Source organism: Schistocerca piceifrons, chromosome 1, assembly GCF_021461385.2.
Source record: "Schistocerca piceifrons isolate TAMUIC-IGC-003096 chromosome 1, iqSchPice1.1, whole genome shotgun sequence".
Classification (NCBI taxonomy): domain Eukaryota; kingdom Metazoa; phylum Arthropoda; class Insecta; order Orthoptera; family Acrididae; genus Schistocerca; species Schistocerca piceifrons.
This window is the reverse complement of record NC_060138.1, coordinates 504,708,963-504,722,853: the sequence shown is the minus strand read 5'-3', so window position 1 is coordinate 504,722,853 and position 13,891 is coordinate 504,708,963. Positions and strand designations below refer to the sequence as shown.

Genomic DNA, 13,891 nt, shown 5'->3' with positions numbered 1-13,891 from the left:
AGACTGAAAACAGTAGGGAAAAACAGAGATCTGATAACTTTTAACCAATAACTACGGGCGTTAGTTGCAACTGCTACTCGGAAATGAAGAGCACGGGCTGCACAAAATCAGTCAGAAGCCAGATGACTTAGAAAAGACACATTAATATGATTGCTGCAGTGTAGAACAAAAGATAAAACGAATATCAGAGAACAACTTGACAGCACGTTGTGCACCATACAGTTTCGTTCTTGCTCACATACTTTAAAACGTATTACGTAATTAATAAGACATATCTAATCCGCAAGGCTCGATTAGTTCCAGTCATTCCACCAGGAAGCAGGTCCACTGCTCGTGTTTGTAGTTCAACCATGCGTAGACGGTCAATACCGCGTTTCGATCGCGCCGCCATTGCTGCTTTCTCCCAGGAAGAGCTCTCAACAAGAGAAGTGTCCAGTCGTCTTGTAGTGAACCAAAGCGATGTTGTTCGGACATGGAGGGGATACAGAGAGACAGGAACTGTCGTCGATGACATGCCTCGCTCAGGCCGCTTAAGGGCTACTACTGCAGTGGCTGCAGATTATGGCTCGGAGGAACCCTGACAGCAACATCACCATGTTGAAGAATACTTCTCGTGCAGCCAAAGGACGTCATGCTGCGATTCAAACCGTCCACAATAGGCTTCTTCACCGATTGTTGTCGCATATTCCTTTAACCACATAATCGTCGGAGACGTTTTTGGATGCAACCCGGTCAGGCTCAAGGCCTTAGAAACACTGCCCTGCGACTACAGCAAAGTGGAGTTTCCAAGCTGTTTTGGGATGTCATTATGTGGGGCAGACATACGCCGCTGGTGGGCATGGAAGGCACCGTAACCGCTGTACTATAAGTGAATGCCATCCTCCGACCGATAGTGCAACAATATCGGCAGCATATTGGCGAGGCATTCGTCTTCATTAACGACAATTCGTGGCCCAATCGTGTACATCTTGTGAATGACTTCCTTCAGGATAACGACAACGCTCGATTAGAGTGGCCAGCATGTTCTTCAGACAAGAACCGTATCGAACACGCCTGGGATATACTGAAAAGGGCCTTTCATGGACGACGTGATCATCTGGGCCACCACCCCTGAAGGTCTCGCTGTATGGTGGTACAACATGCAATGTGTGGTTTTCACGAGCAATAAAAGGGCGGAAGTGATGTTTATGTAGATCTCTATTCCAATCTCTATTTCAATTATCTGTACAGGTTCCGGAACTCTCGGAGGGATATATATATATATATATATATATATATATATATATATATATATATATATATATATATATATATGAAAGTGTTAAGTGATAATTGTTTCTTAAAACAGTGGCCACCGAAGTCCGTTACTTACCATGGTGTGTTGAGTGAAGAGAGATGCAGTAGACCGACTGTTTATACATGCCACATGCTGCAGTCTTCCGTCACGATCAGCTAACGTGATGAATACCCTTCAGTTCTCGGAATGCGGAAGAGTATCTCACATTTACCATCTACCGGAGCACATGACCGTAAATAATAAAGAAAGCTAGACCAGAAAATGCATTCTAACCTTTAAAAATCTTGCGAGGTACGTTTCTTTGTGTCGTAAAAATTTCAAATTCTTCAAGTGCGTCCGGCTACATGCTCTGATTGTAGATACTTAGATTTGACTTGTCGTGACAACTTCTGATAAAACTGGAAAGGCTGTTGGTAAACCTACTTTAATTTGGGTTCATCATAACACGTCACAGGGAAAGAATAAGTACTTAGAATGACTGACAGAGGCATGGAATAAATTATTGCGTTGTCCTCGATGGTGAGTGTTCATCGGAGGTGTGGGTATCATCTGGAGTGCCCCAAGGAAGTGTGGTAGGTGCGCTGTTTTTTTCTGTCTACATAAAGGATCATCTGGATAGGGCGGATAGGAATGTGCGGCTGTTTGCTGATGATGCTGTGGTGTACGTGAAGGTGTCGTCGTTGAGTGACTGTAGGAGGCTACAAGATGACTTGGACAGGATTTGTGATTGGTGTAAGGAATGGCAACTGACTTTAAATATAGATAAATGTAAATTAATGCAGATGAATAGGAAAAAGAATCACGTAATGTTTGAATACTCTATTAGTAGTGTAGCACTTGACACAGTCACGTCGATTAAATATTTGGGTGTAACATTGCAGAACGATGTGAAGTGGCACAAGCATGTAATGGCAGTTGTGGGGAAGGCGGATAGTGGTCTTCGGTTCATTGGTAGAATTTTGGGAAGATGTGGTTCATCTGTAAGGGAGACCGCTTATGAAACACTAATACGATCTATTCTTGAGTACTGCTCGAGCGTTTGGATTCCTATCAGGTCGGATTGAGGGAGGACATAGAAGAAATTCAGAGGCTGGGAGCTAGATTTGTTACTGGTAGGTTTGATCATCTCGCGAGTGTTACGGAAATGTTTCAGGAACTCGGGTGGGAGTCTCTGGAGGAAAAGAAGCGTTCTTTTCGTGAATCGGTACTGAGGAAATTTAGAGAACCAGCGTTTCAGGCTGACTGCCGTACAATTTTACTGCCACCAACTTATATTTCGCGGAAAGACCACAAAGATAAGATAAGAGAGATTAGGGCTCGTACAGAGGCATATAGGCACTCATTTTTCCCTCGTTCTGTTTGGGAGTGGAACAGGGAGGGGAGATGCTAGTTGTGGTACGAGGTACCCTCCGCCAAGCACCGTATCGTGGATTGCGGAGTATGTATGTAGATGTAGATGTAGATGTAGATGTAACTCTCTTGACTAGTCAACGCCCCTTCACCTGTTTCCTACTCTTAGCACCGCTTTAACTGACTGAGACGTAAACGCAAACCTGAAATGTAAGATCGCTTCTTCCACCTGATACGTGGTTAGCTATTGTTGGACTCACACTCTTAGTTTCTACGGTCATACTTCACATTAATTGATTTGGTTTGTTCGATCAATGTTAGTTGATGAATGCTCACGTTTATAGGAGTGGTGTTTAGTTAATTTGGAGATTCGGAGATCAATTAATATTTTACTCTCTCTCGTTACACTGTTGGTAGCTGGATGGAAATCTTTCTGTAATTTTCTTGAATGGTGAACCTCAGACAGGCCAACAACCTCAGAATCTTGTTTTTGAACACTGGAGCGAGGTCCGATGTGGTATTCGGGTGGGGTCACCCTTTGAGCTTAGCGGCCAGGCAGCTGTGGTAATGTTTGGGGTCCTCTGCGCGTCCTACAGTGAAATTCATAGCGGCCTCAGAACGATGCTTTACGCTGTGTGTGGTTCTGTAGCCTTTCTCAGGAAATCGGATAACAGAATGGCAGGACACTTGAGTTAGGCAAACTCGGAGAGCTTTGCAACCCCGGGTACCTGGGCCTAACTCTTTGGCAACAGAAGTTACTTTTCGAGATGTAAGGGCACTTCCCAGAAATGATTTTTGTGAAGCGGCAAGACTCTCACGGTTTTCTGAGAAACGTAAAGAACTTGCTCTACAACGGTATAGCCTCATCACTTTTTGAGAATTTTGAAACAACAAACTTAACTGATTAAAAGAAATTATGAAGCTGAACGAAGTAACTGAGGGCGGTTGCACACAAAATCCAAAACGTGGAACCAGTGGATTGGTTATACAGACAATTCGACGGTAGAGTGGGGACCTTAAACCGACTTTTTAGGAACTGAGTCTTTCCATAGGTTAACACTGTTAACTTGGAAATTGTTGGCATATTTACTACCGTGCCATTGGCTATGGTAAAATCGTCGCATTGGCTCACAGAAAGTTGTGCAGGCGCAGAAGCGAAACTTAATCTCGAGAGTGAGCGGAATTCACCTCTACTGTGAGGCATTTAGTGCAGACTTCTTCCCCGGAGGACTTAGAGGAGAGACTTCTTACCCGGTAGACGGCAAAAGTAAGTTTTCACCTGCAGCACTGGGTAGCAGATCATGGTTTCTGATCATCGACTTGCAGAGTTTAGAGAAGCTGTGCCACTTTAGGCAAACGTGTGAATATACTCAGAAGATATGTGTTGACGCGGTTATAGGAGCAAGTGACTGTTTTGAATCTCCTTACGTGACAGACAGCTAAAGGACACATTATGTTCATTTTTTGATGTAGTCTTCTTGCTTTCCTTAATCTCCCTTAGGCGTAATCACGTAACCACTGAGCAGCATTGCAAGTTGATATTTTCGAAGATAATTTATGAGATGGAAACCTCACGGACTCCCTTATATTGCGGCCTTTGCGAATTCTTTTAAACAATCTTGCAGCCTTTGCATTCTAGTTGCAATTTCTAATCGTTTTCAGATATTACGATTAAAATGTGTCATGGCTGGTTCCTCAATATATGTGGGTAGGAAAACGTATCCCTCGACTTTTTTCGAGAAAATCGAGCTTCAAAATCTTCTTAGTACTTATATTCATTGTATAGTTGCCAATATTCAAAGAGTTCAAACATAAGCCTTTCAAGTAAGCGCTTAGTTTCGTAAGCCCCTGGATCTAATATCACTACACCTACTTTTATTTTTCATTCGCACGTAATTCAAACAAAATGTTTATTATGACTGTGATAATTACAAATATCTAATTAATCATTTATCATTTTCATAATGTTTATCTTGAAAAAAGAAGTAAACAAATTTTTGTAATGAAATTGGTAATAAAAAGTAACGCATAGAACCTTCAATCAGTTCAGTGTATTCACATTATTTCTATTTTTTTTTACTGCATTTGTGACAAGTATAATGTGTTATGTACGGGGCACTTTGGGAGTCAGGATGTACAAATATGGGAAATGAGAATTATTGCAACATTCAGCGCATATAATGGAGCCGTATCCTTGCATGTGCGTGGTTTCTTGATTGTGTGTGTTACATAACAAACTTGGCTTACGTTCATGAATAGTTCTCGGTCATCACAGAGTTTGGCGGTCTACAGTGGATTCAGAAGTATATCACAAAATGTTGGTACAGAAACCTAATGGTCTATGACCGACTGAATCCTTATACAGTCTTGTCTAGACGCTGACTCTCTGTTGTATTCGATGATGTACTTGTGATTTCATATTCAATTTGTAGGCATTTTCACCTGGCTATTGTACTAAATGCCACAAGTTTGCAACAGTCGAATACATTTTGGACGAAGTACTTTAATAGTGCACATAGACAGACCATTTCTGTCTTCAAAAGAATGATTGGGAATTAGGAATAGAAGGTAAGGAATCAGGAGATTTTTCGCAGAATCGGAAAGGAATATGTGGAAAGCACTGATAAGGAGAATGGACAGGATGATAGGACATCTGTTAAGACATGAGGGAATGACTTCCATGGTACTAGAGGAAGCTGTAGAGGGCAAAAACTATAGAGGAAGACGGACACAGGAATATATCCACCAAATAATTGAGGACGTCGGTTCCAAGTGCTACTCCGAAATGAGGAGGTTGGCACAGGAGAGGAATTCGTGGTGGACCGCATAAAACCAGTCAGAAGACTGTGACCCGAAAAATAAGAATAGAAACTGTACTGAAAGTCAGATCGGATATCCCAACCTCGGCCTTATGAAACTAAGCTCTGCCTCCCTCTGCTGCGGACTCGTTGACCAGTAGCGGCTTTCCGAAATATATAAGCACGCTATAATATTCTAACTCGATTTGCTCGAAAGCGATCAAGAGTTACGTCATCCTGTTTACATATGTTGGGAGACCTAGTCGTGCACCAAACAGGCAGTCAATAGGAATTAAATTGGTGAAGGGAAGTCTGTGTGGTCCCCTTGTTAGTTGACAGTTCACAGTTGAATGTTCTTCTCCACAAGAATACATTTTTCCGCAGTAAGACGGCTTCCTGTGTAACAGCAGAGACTGGACGGGAACTGGCGCAACATTATCCCGAATGGGAATGGGTGGAGCTGGGGCAGTGTGTGCAGCGGGTTGCGGCGGACGCGCTCATCAGGCGCCGCTCTCGCTGCAGCGCTCACACAGAGCGCCCTCTGCCGCCGCCTGCCCGCAGTGGCGGCTGGACGGCTTATCGCCGCGACCGAGCGCCGCCTCATTAGGCTCAATTACAGATCACGACTGCGCGGCCGATTCATTACGCAGCCGCCTGTTACGGTCGTAACTCACTTGTGCGGGCCGGACCGCGATAAACTCCCCAGTCACGACGCTGTCTCTATCTCTGTCCGCCTACCTCCAGCCTGTCTCTTCATCCGGCAGGCACACTGCCGCCCAACTATGATAGCTGTAATTGCGTTAAATTTTGTTCCGCCTTCCGGCGGCTGTGAACAGGTGGATGTACAACAGGCGATCTACGGCACATCGTCCAGTACTCTATGTTTAATTCCTATTCTTGTTAAGCGAATAATTTGAGCGAATAAGCAATTTGCTAGACCCATTTTTATTCGGAGTGGGTAAAAATGTATCGCTAATCCAGCAGAAATAAGGGTCTGTCAGTCAACTTGACGACACACTAGTCGAATTGTCCGCCAAAATTCGCGGAAGCTCAGCTCCGTTTAGGCACACGAGAAATCAGTATGTGACTGGGAAGGTACCCACTAAAGGTTTTAACTTTGTCGTGTGCGGTTGACAGCTTGCATGCGTTTAAACGTGCAGTCATCACGAAAACTCGTCTGAAGTAGTTACTCGCTCCCCACCAGAGACGGCTGCTAGCACTCCTAGAACCAGGAGTGTCACATCTTGTGACGTTCACGCCACGGAGAGCCTTTCTCGTGATCCTCCATGGCACAGAAACCATCCTTAAGAGGCGAACAACTTTGACAACACTAACTACACGAAAACACCGGCAAAGTATATCTTGCAAACCACGTTGTGGGGCGGCGGGTTAAATTAAACGGTTGTTGTGTTGTTGGTCGTTTTTCTCACGTAAGTCTGGCAACTATATTTGTGGTCAGCCAGAAAGCGATGGAGAACATACTAACCGTAGTTTCCAGTCTGCACGGCCACTTTCCGGCCCAGCCCACTCAAAGAAACGTTTATATTCTTTTTCTACTTAGTCGGATCAGAATTATGATTATAAATGAAGGTATGAAGTTCGAGTTCATGCATGTATTTAGTAAAGTATCTCTCGCACAACACTTTGAAAATCACTACGTTCGACTAACAGTAAATCTTTCCAACATAAAAATCACTTTCCGCGCGACCGCTACGGTCGCAGGTTCGAATCCTGCCTCGGGCATGGATGTGTGTGACGTCCTTAGGGTAGTTAGATTTAAGTAGCTCTAAGTTCTAGGGGACTACTGACATCAGCAGTTAAGTCCCATAACGTTCAGAGCCATAAAAATCACTTTTATCAGTTGAGAGATGATCTCTACGGTACGTTCCTACCAAATTGTCTTCACCCTGACTACCAATACTCAAATGTTCGAAATACACGATCACCACAAAAGTGGAAATAATTGCCACCTCTTGCCACTCGGATTAGTAATTATCACGGACGGCACGCCAACAGTTGTAAGTGATGCAGGACGGTGTACAGTATTCGCGAGTTCACTATCGGTTATTACTGAAAATACTAGTTTTGTCACAGTCCGTGTCTGACGCTATCCGAGGCAGAGACGTGGATCTTGCAGTGGCTGAGGACAAAGTGAACCTTCTTCCTGCCTCTCGGTCTGTATTTATATATATTCCGCAGTGTATTGCCAAGGGAACATCTGCAGTCATCTGTCTTATGCACACGGCAGCAGCCTCCGAACGACCGCTTTCTCGGACACATAATCTTTAATTACAAAGTTACGAATTAATTTAGAATCTTCTTAATGTTTATCCGTATTCTAGTAAATTATTTGAAATCACAAAAGAAATTTCTGCTCCCTTGAATAAAAACTTTGCCTTCCAGAATTTTTATAGTGGAACTAACGGTAGATCGTTACCTCTGAACTGTAACTTGTATTGGTTGTTATTAATAATATGATTCTAAAGTTTGTTACAGCTCTATTATTTAGTAGATTTTATCATGTACTGTAACCTAGATTTTCTACCATTAAAATTACAGGTACTTAATCTACTAAAAATGGGTGTATTTTAGTTACAAATTTGGTTTTCATTAAATTACTCAAAAACTAGAAGAGGTAGCTTAACGTGGTCTCTTAGTTACAATTTTTAAATTGATGTAAAGCATCATACAAAATTTTAACGTTTCTAAGGCCAATATTTAGTGCCTTCAATATTTCTTAAAAACGTGGATTCTGGTCTTAATTTTTATTCAATTATTTTGAAACTTGCACCGCTTATTTATAACCTCCGTAGGCACATTATGACAAACTTCTGGCTTTCTATCATTAATATTTAGCGCCATTTTTTTTTCTTAAAACTGTATTTTTTGAGAACTATTGATTTAATTACTCTAAGACTTGACATTTAAAACATTATTACAGATGTGTTTATCGTGAATACGTTTGAATATAAAATTGTGACATTTAATTTTATACTTAATTATGGTTCAATACTTGTGCGTTACGCGCAGCCGCGTCGAGGTGACGTGGCGCTGTTAGCAGTGAATTGGGGTAAGTCCCTGTTACTCACACACGATACAGCGCTTGTTTAACATCAACGTCCACGAGAATACGGTTATTGTACCAGTAAACGTCTAATTATTAACGCTTTCCATCGCACTAAAAACTTAAAAAATATCAGACCACAATGGATGCGTAACGAATACTTAAAGAAAAAGTTCGGCCGACACATCAGTTGGGGTTTCCTGGTCTACGAGACGACACTAAGATAAATGGGCGGCAGCTTTCGACTGTCAACACTGAGTATCTGTATACAGACGTGATTGATTGCTGAAGCCAGTGCATATTTACTAGAAATTTTATTTTTTATTGTGATATAGCTTACTATTTACTTTCAGTGCTTCAGTAAACCCTTACTCTTTAAAGAATGAAATTCCAGCGTAAGAAACAATTCCAAACGTCTGATTACTTTACACATGAGATAACTTATTAAATGTTTTTCTTCAAGTATGTAAACGAGAAAGTTTGCTCGAAGTCGCTATTTGCTTTCATTATGAGGCATTGGACGAATATAATGAGGGTCATTTTCCCTCTATTTCAAGTGAAACCTTAAGGGCATCTCATTGTTTATGTCCTGAACTACGTGCTGTACATCGATATAATTTTGTAGGTACATTCATTGATGTATGTGCATCTGTATGTACATCTACACTTACGCTCCACTAGCGAATGTGAAGTGAATGGAAGAGAGTACATCCCTCTGTACCACTTATTAGGTCTTTCTTCCTTTCCATTGAAGTATGGAGCCCATGAACAATTATTATTTAAATCCCTCTGTGTGCTGTAATTAATGTAATCTTCTCCTCACGATTCGTAGTTCTCCAATTCCAATTGTGATTCAGTGATATTATGTTCATACGATACTCCTTTTTTCGTTTTGTGAAGTACCCAATTTTACACTTCTGAATATTTAGATATCGTCTGCAAAGTTTCTTCCGAACTGAATTCACAGTAAAGAAGTACTATCTTAAAACGTCATGTATCATGCTGAAATCTGACTGTACGAACAGCGGAAATACAGTAAGCGACATAAATTTCGATTCGTTTCAACATTTTGTGGCTTGGTGTCAGCGAGAAATACTTTCATAAAAGTTTGAAATTATGTGTAAAGTTCGTTGGAAGCCGCTAAGTGATCTCTTTCTTAGATACTGGATGAATGAAGTCTGGATATGTAACTGTAATACTTGTCTTATTGCATTAATGTTATAATAAGATCATATCTTAATGAGTAGATTATTACAGCATTTTAATTTTTTAGTTTAGATCAATAATCACACTGCTTTTCTCGTAGTATCCCCTCCTCGTCGCCACTGTAGAGTCCTATACCGTATGACAGCAAGAGAGAGGATGTTGTTACGGGTGACCAGTAACCTCCTTGTACAATACAAATGCACACTTGGATGAATATGGTTCTTTTATTTAAATAAACTTTTACTTAATTTGAATAGAGCCCATGTGTTGTGGTAGAAGCTCTTGCACAGAAGATTTGTAATCTTCCTGTTACAAACTGTAGTCTCGCTGCTGCTCCCGCTATACCCACTGATCTGCTCACTATGTACTGTTGTAGCCTGTGACGTGCTCTGCGAATAACTGACAGATGCCAGACTCGATGAGTGAGTCAGTCCGGCCCTCTGACCAAATGCGGGGGCCTGAATACTTGATATCGAGAGGGCGTTGGAGGCGTGTTCCTTGTCAATGTGTCTCTGGCCTCTCTAGTGATAGGCGACCTTCATCCAAACCCTGCTATCGATCTTAGCGCTACATCTCTGCCGACTTGTGTGCTGGTGACAGGTTACGCCGCCACACTTCTGGTAGCGGGTTCGGGGATAGCGTTTTAGTAATATAGATGTGCCGATTCCGCAGCACAGTTAGTGCTGAGCCTGCTGGTCGCTTTTCACCGCGGCAGATGGTGTGTGATGTGTTAAAGCAGCTAAGCGCAGCGCCATGATGGTCAAGCGAGCGTCTCGTCAGAAGTGAGTCTTGTGTGTGAGACTGGGTTAGCAGGAACCTGAAGGGGCGGTAGTTACATGGAGGCTGTACCATCAGTGTGTCTGTTCCAGAGTGCATGGATCATGAGTTGTCGGTGAGCAGTGGAGCTACTGGGAGTTGGATTGCACATCTAGGGAAACGAGTAGCAGTTGGCGGCTGATAACACAGTTGAGCGGCCTTGTAAGCAAGGGCACTGGACACAGGGTGTCTGCCCTGCTGACATTCAGTGCACCGGTAAACAACAGAACTACGGAATGATTTTGAACTCGTAATCTGAATGTCAGTGAACTTGCAACGTAGTGTAATGAAAAACAATCAGTCTCGACAGCAGGTGATGTTTGTTTTTATGGTATTGTAACGGGTTTCAGAATACATACACCATCTTCAAACCGGTAACGCCTCAATTGGTGATGTATGAGATTGATATGCAGAACCGTTGTAAGAGCACCAAGCACCTGTCGTCAGATGAGCACTGATGGGTGTCTGTTGCACTTACAAAGGCTCTGCGTACCAACTTCGCCCGTCACCGATAGAGATTTACTAGCCTAATGATTGGCCAGAGTAAGTTACAAAGGAGTGTTCTGAGTATGGTACAGCGTCATTATGTAAAACTAGTCTAATGACTAAAAGTTGTTAACGTACCATGAAAAAAACGCAGTTTGCGATCTGGACTGATTGTTTTTTGTTACAGAACTGAAGAATCTGGGAGAGAGTACCTGGGGAGACGATTGGGTGTTGGCATTTGGCAGCTTGGAACAACGGCCTCCTATACCAGAATTACAGAATAAGGAGCCACAGTCGTATTAACAGCATAAACAGTCTATTGTGGAGCATCAGAGCAGTCGGGTCTGGCTTGCTGAGCTGAGTGACAGCTGGTGGCTGTCGACACTGAGAGAGTGGCGGCGAACAAAGGGATGGTGGTTGGGACTATCTTTTGCTGGTTCCCAAGGGGACTGTGCCTTGAGTTCACTGGTGTGACTCCGTTAGTGCTATGTGTTCTATACACAGAAATGCTATATTTGTTGCTTGTCTTGTAGTGCGACATTAGCAAGCCTTGACATTTGTTACAGATTCCATGGCTTGACGAGGTGGATTCGTTTAGCAGTGCACTTGATGTATTTTGAAACCGTACTACAGATTTCTCATTACCTACTACTGGTGATTACACACGCTTTATCGTTAGCACGGTGACCTGTTCTACCTTGTTGGGTCTCACTGTTATTGTTGTTTTTTGGATGGCCTTACGGTATATTCTTATTTGTACTGACAAACCTCTGTTCTAAAATTCTGCATTGTTTTGTTAGGTACCACGATACGATCAGAATTGAAGTTTAGCTATCGATAAAGCCTTGTTATACTCTCATGGCCCGATGGCAATATTATCAAAAGGATAGATCGTTACTCATCATCTAGAAGAGACGCTGAGTCGAAGACGGTCACAACGAAAAGATTGCGTTACATTTCGCTTTAGACCGCAAAGGCACAGCTCACAAATACATGGACACAGTGACCAGAGACAGTGGCCAAATATGTGTAAGTTGCGATTCTTGAATGTGTGCATATTTTCTACTTTAAAAGACGGCCTTTAGGCGAAAAGGTGAAATTATAGCAACTTTTTCGTTGTTCCTGTCTGCGACTGCACGTGTCCTCTATATGGTGAGGAAAACCTATCCTTTTCATAATATTGGTATCATTCCATCCTCCACTTTCTATCTTAACATCTGACGTTAGTCACGTCACATGGTATGTTTCAATTGAAACTTCCTCGCAGATTAAAACTGTGTGCCAGACCGAGACTCGAACTCGGGACCTTTGCCTTTCGTGGGCAAGTGCTCTACCAAATGAGCTACCCAAGCACGACTCACACCCCGTCCTCTCAGCTTTACTTCTGCCAGTATCTCGTCTCCTACCTTCCAAACTTTACAGAAGCTCTCCTGCGAACCTTGCAGAACTAGCACTACTGAAAGAAAGGATATTGCGGAAACATGGCTTAGCCACAGCCTGGGAGATGTTTCGAGAATGAGACTTTCACTCTGCAGCGAAGTGTGGGCTGATATGAAACTTACTGGCAGATTAAAACTGTGTGCCAGACCGAAAAAAATGGTTCAAATGGTTCTGAGCACTATGGGACGTAACATCTGTGGTCATCAGTCCCCTAGAACTTTGAACTACTTAGACCTAACTAACCTAAGGACATCACACACATCCATGCCCGAGGCAGGATTCGAACCAGCGACCGTAGCGGTTACGCGGTTCCAGACTGAAGCGCCTAGAACCGCACGGCCACACCGGCCGGCTGCCAGACCGAGACTCGAACTCGGGACCTTTGCCTTTCGCGGGCAAGTGCTCTACCAACTGAGCTACCCAAGCACGACTCATGCCCCGTCCACGTCCCGTCCACAAAGCTGTGAGGACGGGGCGTGAGTCGTCCTTGGGTAGCTCAGTTGGTGCCGGCGCGGTAACTCAGCGTGTTCGGTCAGGGGGTTATCTGCCTTCTGTAATACAAAAACTGAGGTAATGGATCAACGACGAACTGAAACGGGTGTCTTGCGACGTCCGCCCCGACCAGATACAACGAACGAAAACGAACAAAATGAGATTAAAAAAAAAAGTTGGTAGAGCACTTGCCCGCGAAAGGCAAAGGTCCCGAGATCGAGTCTCGGTCTGGCACACAGTTTTAATCTGACAGGAAGTTTCATATCAGCGCACACTGCGTTGCAGAGTGAAAATCTCATTTTGGAAGTTTTCAATTACCGTAATATCTTCCCTACCTGGTTAATTATGTTGCGTTTATTCAGTGCTATTTCGTTTTAGCCGCATTATTATTTTACACCCCTTGGTCAGCGTGTTAGTGTTAATTTGTTGATTATTTCCTGCTTGAGGGTTATGAATTGTGAATCTCGTACGTTCGGAGTGATATAGTTCTACTCTTAGAGAACTATTGGTAATGTTATTTTCCTCACTAAATATTTATCTATTATTACTTTAGGAATCGTTGTTACTGAATTTGAAGCCATAAGATTTTGCTAAAATCATTTAGATTTTCTGCTATAATTGCTTTTGGAGAATTCCCTTAATAGTATAGCGATTGTATTCAGTAACAGTGGTGCTAATAATTTGTATCACTGACAAATTATCATTACAAACCCAGTCCATTGCCACTCCACAGACCATGTTCCTGCAAATTCAAAATCATCATGGCCACTGTCCATCGCAACATTGGATGCGTGCACGTGACGTGGTAACGAAAGTACATCAGCAGACACGGCCGGGGGGGGGGGGGGGGGGCACCCTAGCGAAGTTACGGGCAGCAAATGTGGAAACACAGGCGATTTTGACAAAGAGCAGATTGTTATTCTACAGAGCTTGTGGACGATT

General features: G+C 42.9%; 1 non-coding gene across 1 annotated transcript; it reads right to left on the bottom strand.

The window, feature by feature from the left end:
• Positions 1 to 12,809: 12,809 nt before the first annotated feature.
• Trnas-cga lies at positions 12,810 to 12,884 on the bottom strand. The gene has a single exon. It is a non-coding gene; the product is annotated as a tRNA-Ser (tRNA).
• Positions 12,885 to 13,891: the final 1,007 nt, after the last annotated feature.